Genomic DNA, 15,801 nt, shown 5'->3' with positions numbered 1-15,801 from the left:
CAGAAGCGACTTGAGAAACTGCAAGTCACTTCTGGTGCGAGAGAATTGGCTGCCCAGGGGATGCCCAGATGTTTTGATGTTTTGCCATCCGTGTGGGAGGCTTCTCTCATGTCCCCACATGTGGAGCTGGAGCTGACAAGTGAAGCTCAACCCACCCTGCCGGATTCGAACCGCTTACCTGTTGGTCAGCAGTCCTGCCAGCACAAGGGTTTAACCCATTTTGCCACTGGGGACCCCTATTAATCATAGGTGATTGGACTGCAGAAGTAGGAAACAACTGAATCAAAGAATATAGAAAAATAGAGAAAAAAGACTTAAGAAAGATTAAGAAATGAAAAAGGAGGTAGGCTGACTGAATCTTGCAAAGCCAACAGTTGTTTCTTGTAAACATATTTAAGCAGCCGAAGCAGCATCATAAGGAAGAGGGAGCAGGCTTATTTTCTGCTGCCCTGGAGACTAGGACTCAGAGGATTGGGTTCAAATTACAGGAAAGGAGATTCCACCTGAACGTTAGGAAGAACCTCCTGTCTGAGAGAGTTGTTCAGCAGTGGAACTCTGCCTCAGAGTGTAATGGAAGCTCCTTTGGAGACATTTAAACGGAGGCTGGATGCTTTGATTGTGCCTTTACTGCATGGCAGGGGGGTTGGACTAGATAGCTTGTGTGGTCTCTTCCAATTCTATGATTCTGTGATCACCTGGCGGCCAATATACTAATATACATGAGAGGAAATGAGAGAAGCCTTCTACACAGATGGTACAAACAAGATTTATTACAGTCAATGATCAGCATCTAAAAGGTACAAGTGACAGGGTGTACAAATGTCAGGGTACGCACACATGTACAAGCACATGTACATAAATCTACAAACATCAGGTTACACACACATCTGGATATCAAGAAACAATGCTAAAACAAAAATTAAAACCCAATATTGTATAAGATAATTAAAATGGTGTTAAACATTTAGATACTAGACTGTCAATGGTAAAATATATATTAAAACTTTCTAAGGCTGTGACAGCATCTTGTGGCGACAAGCCATTGCTGCTGCACAGAAGCTAGCAACCCTGACAGTGACCTTGGGGTGTTGGTCAGACAAGAGATAATCTATATAAAACCTTACAGATCTCCCTGGTAGACTTTCTAAAATTGGATTTATAAAATGTTTACGAAGGTCACGGTAAAAAGAACAGTACAACAAAACGTGCTCCACAGTTTCCACTGCCTCCTCCTCGCAGGGACATAGGTGTTCATTGTATGGCAATTTGTTATATCTTCCCTCCAGTACAGCAGTACAATTTAGCCAAAGAGAACGCCTTCCTATCTTTAGGGATAATTAGGTTGCCTAAGTACTCTGCAGGAAGCAGTGCCCTTCCATTATCTTTGAAGATTGGAAGAAAAGAGGATGCATTTAGATAGTTTTGCAGCTCAGTGTCCCAGATACGCTGTCGTATGTTTTCTTTGGCTTTTGTATAGCCCATGGTCAGAATGGTATTAGCTGAAAATCCAAGGTTTGGGATTTTCTCATGAACTATCTTTTCCCACCTTGATTGGAATAGATCACCAAGGGTCAATGGAGCCAAACCTTTAGGCAAAAACATTCGTTTTAACCATAGTTTTAGTTTATAAATCCAGATCCGAGACTCAACAGAGATCTGACCTGTCTCTAGAAGTAAAATTACGTTAGGCACACAGCTTGGGAGCTAAGGATGCTTCTTAGGAATTTTGTCTGGATGGCTTCTAAAGCCTTGACACTTTTAAATGCACAGAGTTGTGCTCCATATAACATTTGAGGCAGAATCTTAGCATTAAAAACTTGCCCGGTGGCTACTGAAATGTTCAGACCTGGTGATGCCTTGAGAGCGTCACAGTTATACCGGCTTTCCAGAGTCTCTACTTTGATTATTTTTGCCAAAGTGCTCAGGAGCCCAGTACTTTCCTGCAGGTATTTCTTGATTGACTGCAGATCGTTTGAGAAAGCAGAGAGTTTTACTTCCAAAGTAGAGCAGCCCTCAGTTTGTTCTCCACGTTGCTGTGAGACTGGGAGGAGCTGCTGCTGTACTGATTTCTCAGGTGTGTAGGGAGTAAGGTAGCCCTCTTTCGAAAATGAGGTTAGAAGTTATTTTGGCAGTGGGACCGTGTCCCTAATTTGTGTATCTGCAGCACCAAAGCTTTCTGGCTCAGACTGTGCCAGTTCCTCGGCTAGGCTTCTCACAGTCCCAGAGCTCGTGATATTAATCTCCTTCTGTAGTAGCCCTCGTGTTAGTTGGCCAGTTCCATAAGTCTCCTCCAGACATAAACAGATTGATTTCCTTTTCTTTTGGGGCCACCTTAGCAGCTCTTACATGAGCCTTGTAGATCTTATCCGTAGAGTAAAAAGGAAAAAAAGTCGGTCATTTTTGCTTGGCTGTAGCCCTTCACCAGAACAGAAGTCAATGCAGGACTCTCTTCTCCCCCAGCTGCCTCAGTCAGCTGTGGCCTCTTAACTGCAAGTGTTTGTATTGAGCCATGCAAAGGTAAGGCTTTCGCTCTGTAGTTGTTCCTTGTATAAACCATTTTTTTAAAAAATTGTTAGAGTGTCAGAAAACAGTGTATAAAATGGTATTGCAAAAGGTTCCGCTTATCTGGATTCCGGTTCTCCCACACAACCCTCCACAGTTCTCCGGAGCTTCTCTTCTCCTGACTGCTCCTCTTCACCCTTATTCAAAGAACACTGAACCCCACAGCAATGGTAAAACATCAAAACATCCAGGCACCCTGGGCAGTGACCTTGCAGACAGCCAATTCTCTCACACCAGAAGCGACTTGCAGTTTCCCAAGTCACTCCTGACACACACTCAAAAAAAGTAAAGTGGAAGCTGTACTCAGAGCACTTAGAAGAATTAAATCACCAGGCACACATTAAAGCTGCTTCAAGTGACAGAGATGGAAACCATTCTAGTTCTAAAATGTGACAACACACATGGAAAACAAAATAATGGCCCACAGAGTGGATGTGTTCCATTTATATGCTAATTTCTATGAAAGTGGTCATTAGGAATTACTGTAAGTTGGAGTTAATTTCATGACAGTGAAAAACAGTAAGTATTTTGATTGTTTTGTAAGAGCATGCCTGCAAGCACTCAAAATTAATCTTGGCCTTCTTGCCAGTGTTGACCCTCTTGCACACCATAAAAATAGTTCTGAGGTCCCTCTGCACACTACTAATAAACACAATTACACTTCTTTTCTTCTCCACCCACGGCAGTCTCCGACCAAGATAAGAGTTAAACATCCTGTCAATTCATACACAGTTGAGTGTTTTGAAAAAACAGTATTTGTGCCAATGTCAACGAGTCCCTCTGGAAAGTCCATGCAAGATTTATTCATCGTGTCAGAAGTGAATTGAGGGTACAGTTATAATGTATTTAAAAACACAAAGTTAAAAAATTGACATTATGTTAAATGTCCTTTGACCAGAAGCTGGCCATTTGGAGTGCCTCTGGTGTCACTGTGAGAATGTCCTCCATTGTATATGTGGCAGGGCTCAGGTTGCACTTCTCCACATTTGCATGTCATGGACTCCACTTTGTGGCCAAATTTCTTAAGGTTGTGTCTACATCTTGTGGTGCCAGAGCACAGCCTGTTCAACACCTTCTAGGTCACCCAGTCTTCTGTGTGCCCAGGAGGGAGTCTCTCATCTGGTATCAGTCACTGATTGAGGTTCCAAGTTTTAGCCTGCCACTTTTGGACTCTTGCTTGCTGAGGTGTTCCTGCGAGTATCTCTGTAGATGTTAGGAAGCTATTTCTTGATTTAAGGTGTTGGCGTGGTGGCTGATATCCGAACAGAGGGTGGGCCAGCGATGTCAATGTCTTGGTCCTTTCAATATAGGCTGCTACTTCCCAACAGATGTCAGGTAGTGCAATACCGGCTAAACAGTATAATTTCTCCAGTGGTGTGGGGCATAGATATCATGTGATAATGTGGTGTGTCTCATTAAGATCCACATCAACTGTTTTAGCGTGGTGAGATGTATTCCACACTGGGCATGTGCATTCAGCAGCAGAGTAACAAAGTGCAAGGGCAGATGTCTTCACTGTGTCTTCACTGTTATGATCCCGAGGTTGTGCCAATCAGCAAGATTGTGCAAGATGAGTAACTCTTAGTGCCCAAGTGAGCTCCTGTTGCAACATTCTGGGCTTGTAATAAAGAGTCCCTTCTCCACTTTTTTGCCAAACTTCTGCAATCTACATATAGCACAGAGAAGCAGTGACACAGTGAAACTAAGAGAAGAAAAGAGCATAAACAAGTTTGCAAAGTTTCCTGCTCAACAAAATTTCAAAGGGAGACTGATCTTTCTCTCATAGAATCATAGAATCAAAGAGTTGGAAGAGACCCCATGGACCATCCAGTCCAACCCCCTGCCAAGAAGTAGGAATATTGCATTCAAATCACCCCTGACAGATGGCCATCCAGCCTCTGTTTAAAAGCTTCCAAAGAAGGAGCCTCCACCACACTCCGGGGCAGAGAGTTCCACTGCTGGAGAGTTCTCTTTCAAGCACTAGGGCCCATTGCTCCAGATCTCACATATGAAGGTGGCCATAATACTACTGTTGTCAGATGATTTATTTTACCACTCTTTATTCTAGAAACTCAATAGCAAATCCCAGCCCCCGCATTCCACTTGTGACTTTTGTCTTCATAACAAGAGGGTTACAGGCACGGGTATATCAATAGTAGCAATGCAAGCCAGCCAAATTGAAACAGGTGTATCTAAAAATTGTGATTGGTGAATAGATTTGAAACCCCCCAGAAGTAATGTCAAAAACATTGCTTGGAAACTGGGTTCTTGAGAGTTTTGTGGGCTGTATGGCCATGTTCCAGAAGCATTCTGTCCTGACATTTTGCCTGCATCTATGGCAGGCATCCTCACAAATTTTGTATTTTGTCAGTTTGTTTGCTTTGTTATGTTAGAAATGTAATATAATCGACTGGTTGCCCTGACACGGGAAATAAATAAATAAATATCCTCAGAGGTTGTGAGGTCTGTTGGAAACTAGGAAAAATTGGTTTATATATCCGTGGAATGTCCAGGGTGGGAGAAAGAACCCTTATCTGATTGAGGCAGATGTGAATGTTTCAGTTGGCCACTCTGATTAGCATTTAATGGCCTGGCAGTTTCAAGGTCTGGCTTCTTACCGCCTAGAGCAGGGGTCCTCAAACTAAGGCCCGGGGGCAGGATACGGCCCTCCAAGGTCATTTACCCGGCCCTCACTCAGGATCAAACTGTGAAACGACTTGAAAGCACACAACGACAACAACAACAATCCTATCTCATCAGCCAAAAGCAGCCCCACACTTCCCATTGAAATACTAATAAGTTTATATTTGTTCAAATTGTTCTTCATTTTAATTACAGTATTGTTTTAAGTGAGGGTTTTTTGCACTACAAATAAGATATGTGCAGTGTGCATAGGAATTCATTCATGTTTGTTTTTTGCAAATTATAATCCGGCCCTCCAACAGTTTGAGGGACTGTGACCTGGCCCTCTGTTTAAAAAGTTTGGGGACCCCTGGCCTAGAGGAATCCATATAAGTCTCAGTTTATGAGTCGGCATATTAGAACCACGTGTTCCTGATCCCTGTTGCAGAGCACTGCTTCTGAAACTGTGGGCCCTCACCTTCACTCAAGGTTGGGAGTCACAAAAAACTGGCATCAGTCAGTGGTTTCCAAACACCACCCATTACTACAAATGTGTTAGTCACAACATGCAGTGGGCTGTTAAAAATGTTTCAGTTGTATCCCACAAAAAGAAAAACCAGCCTGTTTAGCAAGCCTTGCAAATACGGATTTATTTTCAGTTAATATTTTGTTTTTATTTCAATTTTATATATTTATCGTATATACACAGAGTCACGTAAAAATGTCTTGGGCGGAAAGGGGTCGCGAGTGGAAAGCTTTTTAGAATCCCTGCTGTAGAGCATCTGCGAATCATGATTTTTAGAGACTTGCATGGAGACTGATATACTTCATGGATTATGCCACTCCATGCAAGTCTCTAAAAATGCCAGAGTGAGGGCGAGTTAACTTATTAATATGCATAAACACTGGTGGCCATAATATAAACACATTGTTTGGGAATGTGTGCAACATTTTTATTGCAAAACTAAAGCATTCAAGGAAGAAGTAGATGACATGTATGTTTACCAGAAAACTATATAAACAAATGTCCCAGTGAAATTGATTTCCTTCTAAAGTGTTCTACAGGAAGAACGTTGACAATAAACCACGTTTTATTTATATATAAATCTGGCTGACTGTATGATTAATGCAAGCCTGGAGATGTTTGCCATCATGAGCCTAGGATCAGAGTCCTCACAATGGCCTTAGGCTCCTTAGAAGAGGCAGAGAGAAGGAATTCAGAGACTCTAGTTCCTAGGAGAATCCTGAACATTATCCTATTCAGAATTTGCATTATCAACAATGCCAATTTCAAATATTATGATCCAGAAACAATTATTTTTGCCTTTTGAAATAAGTTTGTCCCAACTGAAATAAGACAAAGTGTGAAAGGAAAAGAGAAAACGAAGGTGCATCTACACTGTGAAATTTGATGCAGTTTGATACCACTTTGACTGCCATGGCTCTACATGACACCATCATGGGAGTTCTAGTTTTACAAGGTCTTTAGCCTTTTCTGCCAAAGAGTTCTGAAGTTTTATCTATTGGAAATTCCATAACTTATTGGAAATAAGTGCACCATAACCTTACTGAAAAGGTAAAAATGATGTCACATCCGTTTGGCAAGTGTGAGTCTCCATGAACATGTGGAGACCACCTTTTGAAAACCACTAGTCAAGAAAAGCCTGACCTTGTAAGAAGACAAACAATTGAACAAGTGATATACAGATGGCCCAGGAGGTCTCTTCCAACTCTTTGATTCTATTGTGTAATGGCACACAGATAACTCAGCTGTTAAACTGAAGAACCTTGTCTTTAAACTGCTAAGGATAAAGACATGTCACTACAAAAATACATTGATTGGAAGAGGATGGTTGTTTCTTTGAAGTAGAATTTGCAGTAGCCCATCTACTCTTCCTTAAAACCTCTTAATACAATTCTTCATGTTGTGGTGACCCCCAACCATGAAATTATTTTCATTGCTACTTCATAACTAATTCTGGTACTGTTACAAATTGTAATGTACATAACTAGTATGGAGGATGTATTTTTGTTCACTGGACCAAATTTGGCACAAATACCCGATACACCCAAATTTGAATACTGGTGGGGTTTATCTATTTATTTATAATTCAAACTTATATGCCGCCACTCCCCTGGGGCTCGAAGCAGCTTACAAGGACAGGCTAAAATCTAACACAATTTAAAAACAATTTAAAACAATTTAAAAAACAACAATATCAAAGATCAAAGCCCTGTCGAAACAGATATGTCTTACATGCCCTGCGGAAAGCTGATAGGTCCTGCAAGGCACGGACTTCAGGTGGCAGAGTATTCCAGAGTGATGGTGCCACTGCTGTAAAGGCTCTGCATCTGGTTGCTGGTAGATGCAAGGTCTTGACACTGGGAATTTCCAATAAATCTTGGTCCTCAGAACAGAGGGATCTCTGGGGTTGGTAGGGGGTGAGGCGGTCCCTCAGGTACATCGGTTGGGGGGGATTGATTTTTCCATTTCGGAGTTGTAGTTGCTGGGATTTATAGTTAACCTACAATCAAAGAGCATTCTGAACCCCACTAATGATTGAATTGAACCGAACTTGCGACACAGAACTCCCATGACCAACAGAAAATACTGGAAGGGTTTGGTGGGCATTGACATTGAGTTTTGGAGTTGTAGTTCACCTACATCCAGAGAAATCTGCAGACAATGATGGATCTGGACCAAACTTGGCACCAATACTCAATATGCCCAAATGTGAACACTGCTGGAGTTTGAAGATAATAGACCTTGACATTTGGGAGTTGTAGTTAATGGTATTTATAGTACACCTACAATCAAAGAGTATTCTGAATCCTACCAATGATAGAATTGGGCCAAATGTCCCACACAGAACGCCCATGTCTTGAAGGGACTTGCTTGCACGAGCCACCCTCCAGCCTCACATGCTCTCCCTTGCCCGCATATGCGCACCACCTGCTCTCCCCTCCCTGGTTGGAGTCTCAAAAACAGCCCTTCCCTTGAATGAGAGGCCGACCAATTACAGCGAAGGAGGGCTTTTGGTTGGGGGGTTTGCTGTCTGTTTCCAAAAAGGAAGAGGAGGACAGGCAGAGAGATCTTCAACTTTCTCAGCCAAAGGGGTTTCTAAGACCATCAGAAATCTATGTTTTCTGATGGTTTTTGCTGACCCCTCTGAGAAATGCTGATTTAGGTGGCCAGTGGGAGGTCAAGCAGCAACAGATCTTAGGCCAGTTCTGACAGGTAGTCATTTGGTTAGTAGATGGCCCTGAAATTTAAACGTTCTGCCTGAGGCTCTAAGAATGTGCCCCAATATTAGGGCCGAAGTTTGAAATGTGGCAACTCAAGAGTTTCGCAACTTACTCTCATTTTATAGAAAGGGAAGGGTTGGTCTGTGTAAGGCAAGGAACAGGAACGAAATGAAACTTGCTCTGGCTCTGTGACTCACTCACCTGAGAGTCCACTCCCTCCTCTCTTGCAGTTCATCTTTGCTTCCTGAATGTATAATTGGGAAATTAGTTGAATGCGGCTGCTCAAATATGCTTGACTTATTGGGATTTCCCATAGCTTATTGTAGGCATAGTTCAATTTGTTCCTGTCTTACCACAGAGGTAAGGCATTTTGATGTTCTCCTCCCTGGGTCCTTCCAAGAAAGTCTCTGTAAAGGCATCCAAGCTGCCAGAGAAGCAGTTCTTCCAAAAAGTAGGTAGAGCATGAAATGAAATGAGTCTCTATTTTAACATCTCTACTAGTAGGACTAACCTGTAGAAAAGGACAAGAATAAGATTTCAGTTTGTCCCGTTGTGGCATGTGGTGAGTTTGCGGTATAATGAATGTGCTCCGAGTTTTGTGTCTTCTGCGGTCCTTGGTCTACTGACATGTTGGAACTGGTAGTTGAATGAGGAGTGGGCTGAATTTAGAAGGCAATAATAAAATTTAAGAAATCTTCAGCTTCTGCTTCTGCATATCTTTAGCCAAACCATTCAGCTTCTCCTATCCTGGAAACATTTCAAGTGGGTTTTGACATATGTCGGTGGCATATGTCAGTATTTCTCAACCTGGGGTTCGGGACCACTGGGGGGCCATGAGGGGTCTTACAGGGGTCACCAAAGGCCATCAGGAAACTTTTCTGTCGACCATGGAGGTTTTGTGTGGGAAGTTTGGTCCAATTCTGTCGTTGGTGGGGTTCAGAATGCTCTTTGATTGTAGGTGAACTATAAATCCCAGCAACTACAATTCCCAAATGTCCTTTTAGATTTTCCCCCAAACTCCACTAGTGTTCACATTTGGGCATATTGAATATTCGTGCCAAGTTTGGTCCAAATCCATCATTGTTTGAGTCCACAGTGCTCTCTAGATGTAGTTGAACTCCAAAACTCAAGGTCACTGGCCACCAAACTCTTCCAGTATTTTCTGTTGGTCACGGGAGTTCTGTGTGCCAAGTTTGGTTCAATTCCTTCATTGCTGGTTTTCAGAATGCTCTTTGATTGTAGGTTAACTATAAATCCCAGCAACTACACCTCCCAAATGTTAACCTAGATTTCCCCCTAAACTCCACTAGTGTTCACATTTGGGCATATTGAGTATTCATGCCAAGTTTGGTCCAGATCCACCATTGTTTGAGTCCACAGTGCTTTCTGGATATAAGTGAACTACAACTCCAAACTTTAAGGTAACTAAACCCTTGCAGTATTTTCTGTTGGTCATGGGAGTTCTGTGTGCCAAGTTTCCATCATTGGTAGAGTTCAGAATGCTCTTTTATTGTAGGTGAACTATAAATCCCAGCAACTACAAATCCCAAATGTCAAGGTAGATCTTCCGTCAAAGTCCAGTAGTGTTTACATTTGGGCATATTGAGTATTCATGCCCAGTTTGGTCCAGATCCATTATTGTTTGAGTCCACAGTGCTCTCTGGATGTAGGTGAACTACAACTCCCAAACTCAAGGTCAATGCCCACCAAACCCTTCCGGTATTTTCTGTTGGTCATGGGAGTTCTGTGTGCCAAGTTTGGCTCAATTCCATTGTTGGTGGAGTTCAGAATGCTCTTTGATTGTAGGTGAACTATAAATCCCAGCAACTACACCTCCCAAATGACAAAATCAACCCCCCCCCCCCAACCCCACCAGCATTCAAATTTTGATGTATTGGGTATTTGGGCATATTGGGTATTAATATAAAATTTGGCATTATATTAAATGTCCTTTGACCAGTAGCTAGCCACTTGGAGTGCTTCTGGTGTTGCTATAAGAAGCTCCTCAATTGTGCATGTGGCAGGGCTCAGGATGCATGGTAATGGGTGGTCTGTGATGTGCTCTTCTCCACACTCACATGTCGTGGACCCCATTTCTTAAGGTTGGCTCTGCATCTCATTGTGCCAGATCGCAGTTTGTTCAGCGCCTTCCAAGTTGCCCAGTCTTCTGTGTGCCCAGAGGGGAGTCTCTCATTCGGTATCAGCCATGGCTTGAGGTTTTGGATTTTATCCTGCCACTTTTGGACTCTCACTTGCTGAGGTGTTCCTGCGAACATCTCTGTAAATCTTTTTCTTGATTTAAGGCGTTGGCGTGCTGTCTGATATCCAAACAGGGGATGGAGAAATTGAAATTAATGCCACAGATTGAAACACATAGATATGATGCATTTTTCATTTGGGTCAAAACTTCTTGCAAATCAATGGAGGGAAGATTCAGGGATTAAAGTGATTCTTTTCTCCCCTTCCATGTATTTGCATGTATGTCAGTTACAGATAACATCTCAGAGAGTCATGATCTCTATCTCATGCCATCCAACTAGCCATTCTGACACACAGCACATGGCTATGGGCCAAGAGGGAGGACAGGACATATGAACCAGAAATAAAATTAAATTGCCCCAAAGTGGGAGGATAGTGGGCTCTGGAATGTGAAAAGGAGCAAGCTCCAGGCACCAGGACTCCTTAGTGATTTATGATATTGTAGCTAGGCCTATATAGAAGGACAGTAGTGCGAGGCTCTTGTATTCTGAACAATAAAGACGTATGGTATCTTCATCCCATGGTGTGTTCTTTCAGAGAAGACTAATCCACAGCAACACAGTTGGAGCTGAGAAACCTTACACAGGGGCCACATCATTTTGCCAAGGACAACAGGGTGTGACTAAACATATCATCATGTGTTGGTATAAAGCTATTCATGACATTTGGAATGGGAGGAGGGAGGAAAATCTTACGAAATATGAGAAACTACCACGTTATAGTGTCACGAGGGAAGGGGAGAAACCATCCAGGGAATCCCAGAGGGCTTTATTTTGCCACCCCAAAATAAACCAGTGCCATGTGAATTATCTGTGTAGATGATCAGACCCATAACAATAAGGTGACTTAGGACTTCATCAGACACGTTGCAGAAAGTGTGTGTGGGGGGGAGGGGGGGGGAGGAAGAGATCATCTTCATAGCAAAGCGTACCATCTCTTTCTGTTTTAAAAGACATTGTTTCATTTTACAAATACCACCAGATGCTTTATGTTCTCCGGCCTTCTCACTTTCTGTCCCACATGCTGAATTATCACACAAGAAAAGTGCAGTCCCAACCCACTCTGCCTTATTTTTTAATCAGGGGAAACCTCAACATTGCAGGAAAAACAAATTTTAAAAGCTAACTATAGTGCAATCTTGAAAGCCAAGACTACTATGGACCTCATCCCATTTGGGGAGGAAAGCAGGGGAATTTTAGACCTGGGTTATTGTAGGTTTTTTCGGGCTCTATGGCCATGTTCTAGAGGCATTCTCTCTTGACGTTTTGCCTGCATCTATGGCAAGCATCCTCTCTCTCTCCATCCTATCCTTCCTTTCTTCTCTCTTTCCTTCCCTCTCTCTTTCTCCTTCCCTTCCACCCTTTTCAACTTTTGTCCTTTCTCTCTTCCCTTCCTCCTTCCCTTCCTTCCTTCCATCCTTTTTATTTATTAATTTGTTTACTAGATTTGTATACCGCCCTTCTCAGGCGACTCAAGGCGGTTTACAATGGCAATGATTCAATGTCCAAAAACACCATAAAACATTTTAAAATATTAACACATAATATAAAACCATAACAAGAATACTAAAAGCACACATCATTTGTGTCTCCTAATAAAATCATTGTCCCATCTTGTTGTCCAGTCGTTCCAATTCCTATGTCTTTTACCTTGCATTTTCAAACTCTCGCTCAAACAATCAAGTCTTGACTCTCTTCCGAAATGTTAAGAGGGAGCGGGGCCGATCTAATGTCCCCAGGAAGGGCGTTTCATAGCCGAGGGGCCACCACTGAGAAGGCCCTGTCTCTCGTCCCCACCAAACGTGTTTGTGATGCAGGCGGGATCAAGAGCAGAGCCTCCCTGGACGATCTTAAAGTCCTAGCAAGTTCATAAGGTTCATTTTACTAGTGACTTTTATCTTGATCAGCTCAGTCCTGTATTGACTTTCGGATGTCAGATAAAAATGCAGCAGTATCATTAGCTATGTTCAAATTTGTCAGTGGCAACAAGGATAAGAACACAGCTATTTGATTCTACAAGCCTGATGTGAAGCTAGACTACTTTAGAACAGGGGTCCTCAAACTTTTTAAACCGGGGGCCAGTTCACTGTCCCTCAGACCGTTGGAGGGCCGGACTATAGGGGTTTTTTTTTTAATCAATAAAAAAAAATCCTATGCACATTGCACATATCTTATTTTGCTGTGTGGAAGGGCCCTTAGAGGGGGTTCTTTCTAGCCCTATATAGGAAGTAATTCGAGGAGCAGAGAATGGGAAATCTTCCTATTTCTAGTCTGAACAAAATCTGGCTACCAGTATTAAAAAAACCTCTAAAATTATAACTGTAAATAAAGAACAACACTCAAACACAGGGGAACTCCAGACAAGAAGCAATCAGGGTCAGCTAATCACCTCTCAACAAAGGATTCTCCCTAAAAACTGTCAGGCTATGAAATGCCAATCAAGGTGGCCAATTGAAACATTCATACCTACCTCCAACAGACAAGAGTTCTTTCTCCCACCCTGGATCTTCCACAATTTTCCTAGTTAAAGGTTTTCCTCTGATATGAAGTCCAGTCATGTCGGACTATGGGGTGTGGTGCTCATCTGCATTTCTAAGTCGAAGAGCCGGCGTTGTCCGTAGACACCTCCAAGGTCATGTGGCCGGCATGACTGCATGGAGCGCCGGGGCAGACTCCCTTGGCTGGCTCACGCTGCCCATCGGGCCCGATAGGCAGTGTGAGCCACCTAAGGGAGGAGCAGCCCCGCATGGCCTACTCATGTGTAAAGCACCTCGCGAGGTGCTTTACGCGTGAGTAGGCCACGTGGAGCAGCTGCCCTTGGATGCCTCACACTGCCCATCGGGCCTGACGGATAGCATGAGCCAGCCAAGGGAGGGACACTGTGTGTGTGTGTGGGGGGGGGGGCGCTCCTCCTCCACGGGCCGGATAAGTGCCCTTGGTGGGCCAGAAGTGGCCCGCGGGCCATAGTTTGAGGACCCCTGCTTTAGAGGGATAGAATATCCTTAGAGGGATAGAATTTCTGGTCTAGTACATCTTATTATTTATTTTATCTTGATATATTTGCACATAAACACATACATACATGCACTGGTACAATTCTGGCTGAAGTTGCCATGTGTACATTTTATCTTTCTCAGATCAGATTGCCCAGTTTAGTGGACCTAGGCAGATACTTGTAAATTAGCTTATTCTGGCTACTGCATCACTATAATTGGGAGGAAATGTCCATTTGAGTTCACTCTGCTAATAGCATGGAGTAATTTAGGATAATTGTTTTCGGATGGAGCATGTGAGAGCCAGGATGTTCATAAGCTACAATGATGTAGTCCAAATTCTAGGTTCACGTTATGCATATCAACACACTTATGCAAATATGTTTGTTTCAAAGCAGTTTTCAACATTTTGTTCCAAATCTAATATTTGAGGTTCAGTTGCTTGTGGAATTATCTTGCAGTGGGCAAAAAGAGGACGTTGTTGCAATGAATGGAACAGAGCCATCAATGAGGGACAAGTTGGGCCTATTGGACAGAGAAGCTTCACCCTAAATGTGCTGTAAAGTTCTGTCTGCGCTCTTTGAAAAATCTTCAATAACCACGTGGGATAGAAAAGTGTACACAACTTATTTTAAAACTGAAGATCTCAGCATACAGATGTGCTGTGTGCAACGCCTAAAAAATAACAGGCTCTGATTGATATCTGTTAGTTACATGAAATCTTCCTAGGTGCTGCAGCTTATGCAAAGTTTTACTATGGGAGCCAAACTGGATCATTCCCTTCCACCCTTTCATCCTTCCCTCCCTTTTGTCTTTCCTTCCTTCGCTCTTTGCTTCCTCCTTATCTCCCTCCCTTCCCTCCCTCTTTCTCCTTCCATCCTTCCCTTCCACACTTTCATCCTTCCTTCCTTCCCTCCCTCTTTCCTCCCTCTCTCCTCTCTCTCCTTCCTTCCCTCCCTTTTGTCTTTCTTTCCTTCTCTCTTTCCTTTATCTTTCCCTTCCTTCTTTCCATCCTTCCCTTCCACCATTTCATCCTTCCTTCCTTCCTTCCTTCCCTTTTGTCTTTCCTTCCTCCCCTCTTTCCCCTCTCCTTCCCTCTCTCTCTCTTTCTCCTTTATTTGTCCTTTCCTCCCTTTCGTCCTTCCTTCTCTCTTTCCTTCCTCCTTCCTTTTCTTCCTTCCATCCTTCCCTTCCACCCTTTTGTCCTTCCACCCTTCCCTCCCTTTTGTCTTTCCTTTCTTCCTTCTCTTTCTTTCCTCCTTCCCTTTCTCCCTTCCATCCTTCCCTTCCACCCTTTCATCCTTCCCTCCTTTCCTCCCTTTTGTCTTTCCTTCCTTCTCTCTTTCCTTCCTCCTTCCCTCCCTCTTTCTCCTTCCATCCTTCCACCGTTTCAGCCTTCCTTCCCTCTTGTCTTTCCTTCCTCCCCTCTTTCCTCTCTCCTTCCCTCTCTCCCTCTTTCTCCTTTCATCCTTTTCTCTCTCTTTCCTTCCTCCTTCCCTTCCTTCCTTCCATCCTTCCCTTCCACCCATTCGTCCTTCCCTCCCTTTTGTCTTTCCTTCCTTCTCTCTTTCCTTCCTCCTTACTTCCCCCTTCCCTCCCTCTTTCTCCTTCCATCCTTCCCTATCACCCTTTCATCCTTCCTTCCCTCTTTCCTCCTTCTCTCCTCTTTCTCCTTCACCTAGAATACTGTGTCCAATTCTGGGCACCACAACTGAAGGGAGATGTTGACAAGCTGTAATGTGTCCAGAGCAGGGTGATTAAAATGATCAACGGTCTGGAGAACAAGCCCTATGAGGAGCGGCTTAAAGAGCTGGACATGTTTAGCCTGAAGAAGAGAAGGCTGAGAGGAGACATGATGAGAGCCATGTATAAATATGTGAGAGGAAGCCACAGGGAGGAGGGAGCAAGCTTGTTTTCTGCTGCCCTGGAGATTAGGACACGGAACAACGGCCTCAAACTATAAGAAAGGAGATTCCATCTGAACATTAGGAAGAACTTCCTGACTGTGAGAGCTGTTTGGCAGTGGAACTCTCTGCCCGGAAGTGTAGTGGAGGCTCCTTCTTTGGAGGCTTTTAAACAGAGGCTGGATGGCTATCTGTCGGGGGTGCTTTTCCTGCTTC

General features: G+C 43.4%; 1 protein-coding gene across 1 annotated transcript in view; it reads left to right on the top strand.

The window, feature by feature from the left end:
- The first annotated feature begins 8,679 nt into the window (after positions 1-8,679).
- PTAFR (platelet activating factor receptor) overlaps positions 8,680-15,801 on the top strand; it is a 37,114-nt gene continuing 29,992 nt past the window's right edge. The window contains exon 1 of the mRNA XM_067460654.1: positions 8,680-8,881. The gene's annotated coding sequence lies outside the window, so the exon portion shown is untranslated. The remainder of the gene's footprint in view (positions 8,882-15,801) is intronic.

This window comes from Anolis sagrei, chromosome X (genome assembly GCF_037176765.1).
Source record: "Anolis sagrei isolate rAnoSag1 chromosome X, rAnoSag1.mat, whole genome shotgun sequence".
Lineage (NCBI taxonomy): Eukaryota > Metazoa > Chordata > Lepidosauria > Squamata > Dactyloidae > Anolis > Anolis sagrei.
This window is presented reverse-complemented; position numbering and strand designations above follow the sequence as displayed.